The sequence below is a fragment of the Sphaerodactylus townsendi genome, linkage group LG01 (assembly GCF_021028975.2).
Source record: "Sphaerodactylus townsendi isolate TG3544 linkage group LG01, MPM_Stown_v2.3, whole genome shotgun sequence".
Classification (NCBI taxonomy): domain Eukaryota; kingdom Metazoa; phylum Chordata; class Lepidosauria; order Squamata; family Sphaerodactylidae; genus Sphaerodactylus; species Sphaerodactylus townsendi.
This window is the reverse complement of record NC_059425.1, coordinates 146,733,979-146,748,842: the sequence shown is the minus strand read 5'-3', so window position 1 is coordinate 146,748,842 and position 14,864 is coordinate 146,733,979.

Sequence of the window (14,864 nt, the reverse complement as noted above, 5' to 3'; positions counted from 1 at the left end):
AAGAGAGAAGGGGAGAGGGAGGGGGGGACGGCAGGGTCCACAGATGTTATAAAGAGGAGGGGGGCATCAGCAGCCGGACTCCCCAAAGGCCCGGTGGAACAGCCCTCGTAGCCTTCAGGCCCCTGGCGAGAAATTCATTAAGACTCAAGGAGATTGCCCGCGTAGCTAACTGGAGGTAAGAGCATTCCACCAGGCAGGGGCCAGCGGAAATGTAAAGGCTCTGGCCCGGGTGGAGGCCAGCCGCATCATTGAGGGGCCAGGGATCACCAGCAAATTTGCCTCTGCTAAGCGCAGAGGCCGATTTGGGACATGTGGGGCAAGGCGGACCCGCAGGTACGGAGGTCCCAGGCCACGCAAGGCCTTGAAGGTTAAAACCAACACCTTGAAAACGATTCTGAATTCAACCGGTAACCAGAGCAGATGGCGCAACACAGGTGAAATATGGTCTCTGGCAGCACCCCCTGTGAGCAAACGAGCCGCCGCATTCTGGACCAGTTTTAATTTCCGAATCAGACGCAAGGGAAGGCCTGCATAGAGCGAGTTGCAATAATCTAGCCTGGAGGTGACCGTTGCATGGATCACAGTGGCCAGGTCCATTTGAGAGAGGAAGGGGGCCAGCCGCCGGGCTTGGCGAAGATGGAAGAACGCAACCCGGGTTACATGGGCCACCTGGGTCTCCATTGAAAGAGATGAATCCAGGTGGACCCCCAGGCTGTGAACAGAGGAGGCTGGTGCCAATGTGGCCCCCTCCCACACCGGCGGCTGGAAACTTTTATCAGTCACTGACTCAAGGCACCTTCCCTCAGCCATTCAAAGAGGCAATCATCCATCTGTTACTTTTAAAAAACCCCACCTCTCTACAGAAAAATGAGAGATGTGGATTGATATAAGATAATCTTGTCAGACCTTGAAAGCTAAGCTGGGTTGGGAAGGAAGACTCTGCAGAGGAAGTCAATGGCAAACCATCTCTGCTTAATGGTTTGCCTTCAAAACCCCCATAGAAATTGATGGCACGTTACATACACAGAAAAAACGATGTAGCCAATTATTGCCCAGGCTCTAACCTGTCTTTTCTGGACAAGGCAATTGAAAGAGCAGTAGCACACCAAGTCCAGGTCTTCTTAAATGACTCATCTCCTCTAAACTCTTTTCAGTTTGACTTTAAGCTGGGCTATGGGGTAGAGACAGCTTTCCTAGCTTTAGTTGATGACTTCCATTTGAGTGTAGACAAAGGCCATACCTCTTTGTTGCTCTTATGAGACATAATGGCAACCTTCAGTACAGTAGACCATATTGTCTTGGGACATTTGGAGGCAGAAGTAGGTGTGCACAATTAACTGGTTTAAATAATTCCTTGTGGATCAAACTCAAAGAGTTACTATTGGAAATCTGTTATAGGTGGGGGGCATAACCTATGGTGTTCTACTGAGCTTTTCATTTGTAGCTTTGGGGTTGGTTGTCATCAATATGTGGATGAGTGTCCTGTGATTCAGTAGGGGTCCTAAATTACTGCCTGGCTGCTATGATAAACTGTCTGAGTGAAAAAACTGAAACGAAAACCTGAAAAGACAGAGGTAATGTTGGTTGAGAAGGCAGATATCTTGAGGGTCATGCTCCCCACTTTTGATGGAGTTCAGCTGACCATTGCTCATGCAGTTAAGAGCCTTGAGGTCATACTGAACCCAATGTTATTACTCAAGAAGCAAATTAATGCAGCTGCCAAAAAAGGTCTCTTCCCTTATGCACTGCCATCTGAGAAAAGTCTTCTAATGGTATGCCAACCTGCAAATGGGCAAAATCATCAACTGCCTGCACATGTCCCTTCTCTGTTGTGGCCCCACAAGGAATGGACTGAGGAGATCAAGAAGACTCCCACTTCCCTGGCTTTCCACAAACTATGCAAGACTGAATTATTCGAGAGAGCTTTTCTACACAGGCAATAATGTCGTACTGTAGTAAACTATTCACAAAATTACTTAGATATATTATGAAGGACTGTGGTCTATACTACTGTGTCTAGCTTATTGAAACTAGTATTCTACTATGTAATTTTTGCATCATTTTATGTGTCATGTTGAGATTTATGCTTTGCTTTAGTTCTGTTTTCAGATTTCTTTTTTAGTTAAAAAGCAATTTATTGCTATTGCAACATACAGATAACAGTTGGTGAGTTTAACATCTATTTATAGAACGTATTACTTACATCTCTAATAATTTGCTACTATATTAAGTCGCACTGCATTATTTTCACAACATCTCTTAAAACCCAATGGGGAGGCAAATTCCCCCTCTAGAGGTGGTGCAGCCTACGCTGGCAGACATTTCCCCCCTGTGGCACTTGCACCTGCACAGGGCAAAATCCACTGTAACCCAGTCACTGCAGGGACCTGGGACATCCATCCGCCGCGCCCAGGTCCGCGTCAGCATTCCTGAGCCTTGTTGGTGTGGTGAGGTCATTTCTTGGGTGGAGCGGACCTTCGCTTCCATTGCCCATCTAGCCCCCTTGTGGCAGCAGAGCTGGCTTCAGAGATAGATCACATTTTCAAGGGTGTATCTCTGCTTTTCCCTATGGGGATTCTGGAGAGGGTTTGGGAGTTGTTGGGGTTTTTTTTTACTTTTTGGGTTTCTCACATTGTGGGAAAGCCTTTGGGGTTTGGGGCAGCATGAGAGCTGGGCTGTCTCTGCCCACCAGTCCAGTCTAGATTGGGCTGTTAAGTCTTGTTTTCCTCCATATTCAACAGAAAAAAAATCTCTCTCAAACCTTTCCCTGCTTGCTTTAATTCTCACCTAAGCTTCTCTAGTCATATGTATAGAAAACATTCATTTCTTCCAGAAATTCCAGGTTAGTTTAGTTTTCAGATTTCTGATTGGTTCTACCATCCTAATCTTATTGAATTGTTTGAATTGAATACTCCATCCTGCTGATTGTATTGACTCATTCTACGTAATCTGCTTTGAGCCCAACGGAGAAAGGCAGACTATAAATGACATAAATAAAAAATAACTAAAATTGTATGTATACCTATAAATGCTAACAAGATATAAATGCTTCCAGTTTCTTACTTCGTGATATGGCACAGAAAAGTTTATATATTGAATCTAGGTTGCTTAGAAACTATATTTAAGTCTAGCAGTATCTTAGAGACCACCAAACTTTTCAGGGTTTGAGCTTTCTGGCCCAATTCTATGGTGGGGGGAACATGCCGATGGAGGGGGTACAAGACCGCACTGGCATGTTTGCCCCCTCCCCTGACTTAAGGGGCCGTTCCGCCAGTGAAGAGGATATTATTTAAGGGAGACAAGTCAGAGAAGACAAACTAACAAAAGGGCTGAAGCCTCACCCCTCAGCGTATCACTGCCACCAGTCCTCTTGACCACCCAAACAGCCAGAGACCAAGAGACAAGCCTCTAGACTTCGTGGGTCTAAGAATGAAAATGAATCCTGCCAGTCTGTAAACTGACAAGGTAAGTTCCAGAAAATAGTTACTTTAGTAGCTGTAGTCAATATGGGCTAAAGCCCTGCATTCAGACTGAACCCTCTGAGTTCAAAATCATTGCAAAGTATAATCACAGTGATTTATTAAAAGATTGTGCAAGAATGTACGATAGAGCACTGAATCGTGAAGATAAAATAATGAAGCTATATAACAAACCTAAGTCCTTTTGCAAGCATTGATTCCAATCTAGATCTTAACCTGAGCAGACTGAGTCCAAGACGGTTTCAAAGTCCAAATCAAACAGGTATTGGGCCAACTTGGCCAACCCAGAATCATGAGATGTCCCAAAGCTAGTAAGAGTACCAATTGGTTGGCTGCTGTGGTTTTTCCGGGCTGTGTGGCTATGGTCTGGTAGTTTTAGCTCCTAACGTTTCACCCACATCTATGGCTGGAATCTGCAGAGGCATAAGATGTGTTTCTCTCTGTGGCCCAAAGCCCAGAAAACCCAGCCATGAAAGCCTTTGATGTTACCATTTAGGTCTGACACTCTGCAGCTGTATCAGTACCATTTTACTCCGGCAAGGTGGAATGTGTAGGCCCACTGTGGGATGGACAAGAACCAAAGAACCTTCAATTTAAATGATTCTAGTTAGAGATAAATTTGCTATAGGAAGTTTAAAAAGCAAGCAAGTGCAACAATAGCAATAGAAAGGGTGGGCTGAAATACCAGAGGGAAGATACAGTATGATATTGTGGCCTGTGATCCGGTATTTCAGAAATAAAATACTATGCCTCTTTCTTAAAAGTTTCAAGGCTGTTACTATGGAGATGTGGTAATGCGGCACAGCAACCCAGATAATATGGGAACTGAGGAAGTAGGCTGAGAAAACGTTTAATATGGGATGGATAGAAAGCTTTAGAGGAATGCTCTGCACATACACCAATATTACTCACTGATTTGTATTAAAGGTGTGGCCCCCAGAGATTGGGTGAGCCTCCGCTCTTTTGCTTTCTAGAGCTCCCTTTGAATAAATATCGTTTTGGCCTTCCCCCAGCCCTGACTGGTGTTCCTTGGTTGAAAGCATACCAGGAAATGGTGAAGTTTGGCTATCAGTAGCCTTGTAATGGCTAGACCTAATGGTCTCCTTGCACCTGTGAAAACCACACATTCCCCCTATCTGTCCCTATGAAACCACAGTCAGCTACACCTTTGTTTCTCAAAACTTCCATTTTTTCCAGGTCTGAACATGAACCACTATTTGAATTTTTGACAAGAGACTAAGGAAAGGGCCTGGTGTCTTGACAGTTTAGGATGAGAATTGTTAGCCATTTTGTGTATGGAAAATGTGTGTTATTCCCCAACTCTGGAGAATATGGGGAAGAGGGAACTGCACAACCTCTGAAGAGTTAAACTGTTCATACTGTATATACACAAACACCAGGAAATGAAGTTTGAAATCTGCAGTTCAAAGTATAGATTCAAATTGCTATTTCTTACATAAAAACTCTAAAAAGCTAGTCCAAGAGCATGAAGGGCAACAGCACTCCCCAGTGACGTATTTTCCTGGGGACATGGGATTACCCATGGGGCAACTAATCTGGTCATGTGGGGGCGCAAAATCCCCCCCCCACGTGACCAGGTGCCTTCTGGCCCAGCAGCCACTGCGCCTGCGTGAGTTTCTCTCACACTGTGGCTGCTGGGCCGGGAAGAGGGGTTGGCAGAGCTCTTACTCACGAGTAAGCACTTTTAAAGGTAAGTGCTTACTCGCAAGTAAGCCCTATTTACTCGTGAGTTGGGCTCCAGCCGCTCTTCCCGGCCCAGCAGCCACGGTGTGAGAGAAAGTCACGCCCGCCTGCTGGGCCAAGAAGAGGGGCTGGCTGGCCACGGCTCCTCTTCCCAGCCCATGAGAGAAAGTCACACCCGCATGCTGGGCCAGGAGCTGGGTCGGGAAGAGGGGCTGGCCAAGCTCTTACTCGTAAGTAAGCGCTTTTAAAAGTAAGCACTGACTCATGAGTTGGGAGGGCTGGCCCCAGTTCTTACTCATGAGTAAACCCTGCTTACTCCCAAGTAAGCACTGACTCATGAGTTGGGAGGGCTGGCCCCAGTTCTTACTCATGAGTAAACCCTGCTTACTCCCAAGTAAGCACTGACTCATGAGTTGGGAGGGCTGGCCCCAGTTCTTACTCATGAGTAAACCCTGCTTACTCCCAAGTTGGGCTCCATCACCTCTTCTCGGCCTAGCAGCTGGGGCCTAGGAGCTGGGTCGGGAAGTTTCACTTGCACCCCGGCTACTGGGCCGGGATGAGGGGTTGGCCCCGGTTCTTATGAGTAAGCAGGGCTCCATGAGAGGGTTTTGCCTGTGGGCCCTATATAACCCATACGGAGAGGTGGGATGCAGCCGGTTCGCACCAGTAAATTTTCTTCAGTTGGGGGAACCGGTTGTTAAAGATTAACTTCAACTCCTTTGATAAATCTTCCTCAGTTCTGCAAACTGCCTGTTAATGATTAACTTCAACTTCAACTGACCCAGCAAGTCTGTTAATGATTAATCCCCCTCCCCTCCATGGCGAGAGATGCGCCCACCCTGGTTCTACCCTTGTGGCATGGGGATGGGGAGTGCAGAATTTGGCCAGTGTTTGGTTTCTGTGGGCAAATCTTGCTTCCTGCAGGAGCGAAAGGCGAAAGATGGGCTCGGCGGCGTCGGCCCGCAGCGTCGCCCCGGAGAAGCACCCGCCCACTGCAAGCAGCGGGGCGGGCAGGGGAATGGTAAAGATCGCTGCGCGGCCTTTAGGCCGGCTCTTTGGCGAAAGATGGCACCCGCCCTGCTTCCTGCAGGGCGGGCGAAGATGGGCCCGGCGGCTCGGCCTGGCTGGCCGTCGGGAGAGCTTCCGCCCGGCAAGCGAGTAGGGGCGGGCAGGAGGTAAAGATGGCACATACCTAGCCGGCCGCGGGCGAAATACGCCCGCTCTGCTGCCTGCAGGGCTGGCGAAGATGGGCCCGGCGGCTTTCGGCTTCCGGTCTGGCCGTCTGCCGGAAGCTCCCGCTCTGCAAGCTTGGCGGGGCGGGCAGGAGGTAAAAGACTTTCTTGGCGCGAACCTGGCGGGCCGCTGGGCGATGGATGCGCCCGCCCTGCTGCCGCACCCGCAGAGGCTGGCGAAAGATGGGACCGGGCGGTGTTTAGCCTGGCTGGCCGCCGGGACTTAGCACCGCCCGCCTCCCCGCAAGCAGCGGGGCGGGCAAGCGGCTCGCTTTCCACGGCATTGGCACAGAAGCCGGCCGCTGGCGCAGAGATGCGCCCGGCTCTGCTTCCTGCAGGGCAGGCAAAGATGGGCCCGGCGTTCGGGCTTGGCCGGGCAGCCGGGAGAGCGCCCACCCCAAAGCAACACCAGGGCTGGTGCAGGAGGTAAAGCCCACGGCACGGCCTACAGCGGCCGCGGGCAAAGAAGATGCTCGCCGCCCTGCTTCCTGCAGGGTGGGCAAAAGATGAAATAGCGGCGGTGGATCGGGCTCTGGCCGACCTTCTCGGGAGAGCGCCCCGCAAGCAGTGGGGTGGGCAGGTAAAGCCCACGGCATGGCCTGGCCGGCCGCGGGCAAGAGATGCGCCCGCCCTGCTTCCTGCAGGGCGGGCGAAGATGGGGATGGCGGCTCGGCCTGGCCGGCCGCCGGGACAGCACCCACCCTGCAAGCACCAGGGCGGGCAGGAGGTAAAGCCCACGGCACGGCCTGGCCGGCCGCGGCCAAGAGATGCGCCCGCCCTGCTTCCTGCAGGGTGGGCAAAGATGGGTGCAGCGGTGGATCGGCCTGGCCGGCCGCTGGGAGAGCACCCACCCAGGCAGGAGGTAAAGCCCACGGCACGGCCTGGCCGGCCGCGGGTGAGAGGTGCGCGGCAGCTCGGCTCGGTCTGGTCGGCCGCCGGGAGAGCGCCCGCCCTGCTTCCTGCAGGGCGGGCGAAGATGGGGACGGCGGCTCGGCCTGGCCGGCCGCCGGGAGAGCGCTCGCCCTGCAAGCAGTGGGGCGGGCAGGAGGTAAAGCCCACGGCACGGCCTGGCCAGCCGCGGGTGAGAGGATAGCGCCCAGCCTCTGCTTCCTGCAGTGCGAGGCGAAAGATGGAAAGCCTGGCGGCTCGGCTTCCGGCTCAATGGCCGACACGGCATCGCCGGGAGAGCGCCCGCCCTGCTTCCTGCAGGGCGGGCAAAGATGGGGACGGCGGCTCGGCCTGGCCAGCCGCCGGGAAAGCACCCACCCCGCAAGCAGCGGGGCGGGCAGGAGATAAAGCCCACGGCACGGCCTGGCCAGCCACGGGTGAGAGATGCGCCTGCCCTGCTTCCTGCAGGGCTGGCGAAGATGGGCCCGGCGGCTCCGCTCATGGAGCCGCAGAACAGCGGCGGAAGAGCCGCAAGCGGCTCGCGAGCCACGAGTTCCCCACCCCTGCCTTAGTAGGAGAGCAGGAACACCACAAAATAATTCAGCCTGTTCCTCCTGGCTATTAAAGTAAGTAACTGCTTTTTGTTAAACGTTTTACCCTTGTGGCATGGGGATGGGGAGGGCAGAATTTGGCCAGTGTTTGGTTTCTGTGGGCAAATCTTTCTATCCTGGTGGCATGGGGATGGGGAGGGCAGAGTTTGGCCAGTGTTTGGTTTCTGTGGGCAAATCTTTCTACCCTGGTGGCATGGGAATTGAGAGTGCAGAATTTGGCCAGTGTTTGGTTTCTGTGAGCAAATCTTTCTACCCTGGTGGCATGGGAATGGAAAGTGCAGAATTTGGCCAGTGCTTGGTTTCTGTGGGCAAATCTTTCTACCCTAGTGGCATGGGAATGGAGAGTGCAGAATTTGGCCAGTGTTTGGTTTCTGTGGGCAAATCTTTCTACCCTGGTGGCATGGGAATGGGGAGTGCAGAATTAGTCAGTGTTTGGTTTCTGTGGGCAAATCTTTCTACCCTGGTGGCATGGGGATGGAGAGTGCAGAATTTGGCCAGTGTTTGGTTTCTGTGGGCAAATTCCTTCTACCCTGGTGGCATGGGAACGGGGAGCAGACGCACAGTTTGGCTCTGTGGGCAAATCTTTCTACCCCTGCGGCATGGGGATGGGAGAGGCAGAATTTGGGTCAGTGTCGGTTTCTGTGGGCAAATCTTTCTACCCTGGTGGCATGGGGAATGGAGAGTGCAGAATTTGGCCAGTGTTTGGTTATTTCTGTGGGCAAATCTTTCTACCCTGGTGGCATGAATGGAAAGCAGAATTTGGCCAGTGCTTGGTTTCTGTGGGCAAATCTTTCTACCCTGGTGAAGGCATGTGGGAATGGAGGGAGTGCAGAATTTGGCCAGTGTTTGGTTTCTGGCGGGCAAATCTTTCTACCCTGGTGGCATGGGGATGGAAGTGCAAATTTGGCCAGTGTTTGGTTTCTGTGGGCAAAATCTTTCTACCCTGGTGGCATGGGAATGGAGGGAATGCAGAATTTGGCCGATGTTTGGTTTCTGTGGGCAAATCTTTCTACCTACCCTAATTAGCATAGAATGAAGAGGTGCAGAATTTGGCCAGTGTTTGGTTTCTGTGGGCAAATCTTTCTACCCTGGTGGCATGGGAATGGAGAGTGCAGAATTTGGCCAGTGTTTGGTTTCTGTGGGCAAATCTTTCTACCCTGGTGGCATGGGAATGGAAAGTGCAGAATTTGCCCAGTGCTTGGTTTCTGTGGGCAAATATTTCTACCCTGGTGGCATGGGGATGGGGAGAGGAGTTTTTGCTCAGTGCTTGGCTCCGTTTTGCAAAACTGTGTCTACCCAGGTGGCATTGGGGTGGAGTGGGGAGATTTTGCCCAGTGCCCCTGCTGCAGTACCGCCCACCCTGCTCTGGAAATCCCTTCACCCAGAACGCCCAGACCATGCCCTCGCCATGTTGTGCCCCACCCTGCTCCATTTGGCACTACGCGACTGTTTGAATCCCACCACCATCGGAACCTGTTGTTAAAATTTTTGAATCCCACCACTGCCCATACGCCTCTGGCATTCCCACATCCAAGCATGTCATATGTGGCTTGGCTTTCTCTTTACTGGACTAGTGTCTTCTATTACGAGATACATTTCATATTCTAGGTTTTGGCTGTTAAATGTTAATATGGCCCATATTTAGGTTGACTTAATCATCACAATATCTTGGACTATGTTTGCATCAGATTTTAAATTTCTGACTGTGTTAAATTCTTTAACTATTTTGGGGCACCTCATATGGTGGAAGGTATGAACAAATTCCTTTCTTCAGATTGCTGGAGAATGTGTGTCTCACATTGCAGCTTCCTGATAAACATGAAGGGAGAAAGGTAGGCTTAGAGATAAAGTGTTTCTATGTTCTCAGAACAGAAGCTGTATTTATACTGATGAGTAATATGAGGCAAAATGCAAATGTTTCAATGATAGTGAGCATTACAGTAGAGAAAAGGGCATGGTTGTGAAGACACCATTTTACTGATGTTGCCAACATTTCAGCTTAGGAATTCTTGTAACTGGGTAGGGTCCAGCAGACTCTGGCAGGGCAGGATGGAGGGCAGAGGCAGTGAAACTTGTCTGACAGAAATTCTTATTCCTCTTTGCTTCTACCTTCTTTTTCTTCTGATTTTCAGTGCCCTTCCCCTCCTCATCTCTGGCCTGGGTCAACAGCCACAGAGGAATTGCAGTTTCACATGAAGTTTCAATTTTCCCATGCTGCAGCGTGTGAAACAACAAGCTAGGGCAAAGCTCAACAACCTGGTGCCTTGGAATATGTGCACAGTCTACGAAGGTCAAGGAGTCTCTGTTCTTAAGTAGGTCAAGGAGCTTTTACTTATTAAAAAATCCAGCTTTGCTCAGAAAAAAAAGGTTGGCAACCAGCTGTGGTTTCTACACAACAAAAATCTGGCAACTTGCCTAAAGGTCAAAGAACGGGCAAGCCTTTAAAAGAAACCTAGTCAATTAACAACCTTTCCTTCTACAATATCCCTGAACATGGGCTCTTTCCACTACTCAGTTGTGCCAACATGTGGTAATGCACGAGGTCATAAAACATGCATAGAATATGAAGGCATTCTCACATTTGCCATTCACCCCCAACATTGAAAGGATCTCCAGAACAGACCTAAAAATTGAATTGTTTTGCAGATACTGTTGAGCACTACTGCCAATCAGAGCTGACAGTACTGAGCTATATGGGCCAATGGCCTGATTTAATATAAGACAGCTTCATTTTTCTCAGGGTTTTCTGTTCCTCTGGTTTCAGACGTACAGCATTCATGAAACATATGCACAGGTATTTGACTGCTCCTTTCATTTCCCTCTGTAACCATCCTCTTATCATTGAAGGCTTTCACGGCCGGAATCACTGGGGTGCTGTGTGGTTTCCGGGCTGTATGGCCGTGTTCTAGCAGCATTCTCTCCTGACATTTCGCCTGCATCTGTGGCTGGCATCTTCAGATCCTCTGAAGATCCTCTGAAGATGCCAGCCACAGATGCAGGTGAAACGTCAGGAGAGAATGCTGCTAGAACACGGCCATACAGCCCGGAAACCACACAGCACCCCATCCTCTTATTTCTCCTACTACACAGCAATTGTTCCCATCTTATTTTCTTCTGGTATTCTCTCATTTCTGTTTCCTTGTCTCAGTGGTCAGAGCAAGATATCATTGTTGGCGACCTTTGACAAGTTATAAATATAATTCTGTGGACATTTACCTTGGAGTAGCCATCACTGAACATAGTATGACTTGCTTCTGAGTAGAGATGCATGGGATGTACTTTTGACCCTGGAAAATGACACAATTTATTAGAAGAAGAAAAAGAAGGAGAAGGAGAAGAAGAAGAAGAAGAAGAAGAAGAAGAGGAGGAGGAGGAGGAGGAGGAGGAGGAGGAGTTTGGATTTATATCCCCCCTTTCTCTCCTGTAGGAGACTCAAAGGGGCTTACAATCTCCTTGCCCTTCCCCCCTCACAACAAACACCCTGTGAGGTGGATGGGGCTGAGAGAGCTCTGAGAAGCTGTGACTAGCCCAAGGTCACCCAGCTGGCGTGTGTGGGAGTGTACAGGCTAATCTGAATTCCCCAGATAAGCCTCCACAGCTCAGGCGGCAGAGCTGGGAATCAAACCCGGTTCCTCCAGATTAGATACACGAGCTCTTAACCTCCTACACCACTGCTGCTCACACTATTACATAGACTTTAATATTTTATATATACACACTATTACTATAGTTTATGGAAACTAGTATTGTATATTATATGTGTGCAAGCCACCCTGAGCCTGGCTTTTGCTGGGACAGGGCGGGATAGCAAGTCCAATAAATAAACTCCAGTTCGTTTGTTCATTCGTTCTTTCTTTCTTTCTTTCTTTCTTTCTTTCTTTCTTTCTTTCTTTCTTTCTTTCTTTCTTTCTTTCTTTCTTTCTGCTATCTGGTTATCTGTCACATTTTTGTCCTGGTATTCCTTCTAGGACCTCAGGGCAACATACACAGTGCTTCCTTTCTCTTATCCTCACAAGAAGAAGAAGAGTTGGATTTATATCCCCCATTTCTGTCCTGTAAGGAGACTCAAAGGGGCTTACAAACTCCTTTCCCTTCCCCCCTCACAACAAACACCCTGTGAGGTACGTGGGGCTGAGAGAGGTCAGAAGAACTGTGACTAGCCCAAGGTCACCCAGCTGGCGTGTGTTGGAGCGTACAGGCTAATCTGAATTCCCCAGATAAGCTTCCACAGTTCAAGTGGCAGAGCAGGGAATCAAACCAGATTCTCCAGATTAGAGTGCACCTGCTCTTAACCACTACACCATGCTGGCTCTTTTGTGTCTGGTCCAAGGTCACCCAGAGAGCTTCCATGGCAGAATAAGGACCATTCTGTTTTGAGTGTAATGGCAGACAGCAGCCTTGAACGTTCTTTCTTCTTCCATTTCTGCTTGAAATGAATCCCAACAATTAAATGATGTTTCTTTTGTGGCAGCTATTGTCCTTTGGAAGTAAAAGGAGAGATGGCATTTTTCATGAATGACGATCGCCTACCTACTTGTCTCTTGGCATTTGTAAAGGAAACTTGCTGCCAGTTTATAAAACGAGTCGTTCCCCCAAGATTTTCAAAGCAGATAATTAAGTGAAAAACAATATGTAATACAAGAATGGCAAATTAAAAAGCCACATTCAAATAACCTGAGAGATTTTCTACTTGTTTTAGAACTACCATATGAAAAATGTGTATAAAAGTGGAGTCAAGTGTGTCAAGGCTTCTGTTTTAATGCTCTTGTCTGCAGCAGGTAGGTTTAGAGTTAGTCCTTGACACAGGAGAATGGCAACAAAATGCAACAAATTTACTTACAAGAGTCTCAAGGTTAACTCTCAGATGGGAAGAAGAGAAGGGAGCTAATACTGCACCTCTCCAGAAACTATGAAGGCAGGAAACATCCATCTCCAGGCTATTTTCATTCCACATATAATGAAACATGTTCATTATCCACAGGAAGCTGATTGCAGAACTGTCGTACCACTATTTCCAATATAATAAATACATAATAAATTTTGGTATAATAAATTACCTGAGAGAGAGCACATAAACCAACGGTGTAGGTTATATTTGGCCCTACAATTCAAGGCCTTTCAGAATTTCATGGAGAAAATTGATTTCAGTGGGCTGTTGTCTGGTAGGTGGCTAAAGCATTGAGCATTGATGTATGAATGCAAGCTAGCAGCTGAGAAACCTCATCTCTTTCATGAACACAATTTCTCGGCCTAGGCATGTCCTTCTCTTTTTACCTCAACATCTACTAACATTGGTAGGATGGAAAATACTTGAAGATTTGGAGGGCGGAGCTTGAGGAGAGCAGGGTTTGGAGAGAGGCAGGACTTCGGCGGGGTATAATGCCATAGAGTCCATCCTCCAAAACGGCCCTTTTCTCCAGGTGAGCTGATCTCTATCTCCTAGAGATGAGTTGTAATCCTAGGAGATATCCAGCCACCGCCTGGAGGTTGGCAACTCAAAGAATTGGTGATATAGGGAAGATCATATCGACCTATCTTACCTGGGCATTTTAAGGATTACAGAAAATATATGTGAGGGGCTTTAACCTTTTGAAATGTGTTGCAATGTCAAGAATTAGTATTATTGCTGAAAGATATGGTCACGTTCATCAATGGAAAATTACTGTTTCCTTTTCAGTTATAACTCCCCAGCTATTCTTCACGTGAAAGAAAAATCCTTCCTAGTGTTTTACTGAAATCTTTCCTCCTTAGTCCTGTTATTCCTATCAAAATAATGCTTTGTTGTTAAGGCTTTAAAAAGCATTCTCCAAATGCCTTTCTTTATTGGTTGTCTTTCCATTGTGTTCTGCAAGCATCTGGGTCAAAGGAACTGCAAACAATGCACAAGGATGATTAGTCCATAAACAGCCCTTAAAACTGAGGGAGAAGAGAAAAGATAGGGGCAAAAAGAAAGCATGAGATCCATCATGCTGCCAAGGAGTACAGAGAAAGGAGTGTGCTATGTTCCTGTTTCTCTAAAGAGCCCAGAAGGCATGCCTAACATCAGCCTATATAGCCTTCTAGTCACTGATGACTTCAGGGAGGGATAGGTACTCATGCCAGATTCCTGCTTACTCCCAATGCTCCATGTTATGCCAAGCAGCTAATCAAATGGCAGTCAAGCATCTGCTTGGCTCCCGCTTGCATAGTGCACCTCCTCCTGCTAATTTCACAGCTTCAAAAGATTTCACTATTACACTTCTAACCACCAACACCCCCAGTTACGGTATTCTGTCTCAGATAGAGACAGTCTGATAGTCTGATCAGTTGAGGCGCAGTGGTTGAGAAAATTGTATGCTTCCACACATAGTCCTGAACAAACATTGTCCTTTTCACGAAAACAAATAAAACATTCTTGGAATATTATTTTTTAAGTTTTCTTTTTTTTTTTGTTTGAATTTCCAGGAACCAAGCACCAGAAAAAAGGAAGTGTTAGAAGAATGCACTTGAGGCTAACTGACACTCCTTTTTTAAAAAAATACACAGGCAGATAAAAATGATTTCCAGGCGACAGAGGATACAAAGTCTCCTTGCCATGGCTGCTCACCGCTTCAGACTGTGTTTCCATAGGGTCGAAGATATCTCAGCTAAAACAGAACAAAAAAAGGGAAAAGGCATGTTCGTGAAATTGGCAGGTAAAAAGAAGTTTATTGACGCACACAAAAAAAGGAAAAGGCAGGCAACTGTGATGCCAGAGGAGAAAACATTCCCAGGGAATGTAATCAAATGGCGAACAGAGGAAGCAGCATAAAATGGAGGGCGTAAGAAAATGTGAGAGCTGGCAGGGGAAATAAAGCATTATAAGCAAAAAAGATAACTGATTTATAGGATCTAAATAAAGCATTCTGAGAAGGAAATAAACCATTGCCGAAACTCTTCATTTCTACCTATCAATAATTTATATTTTAGGC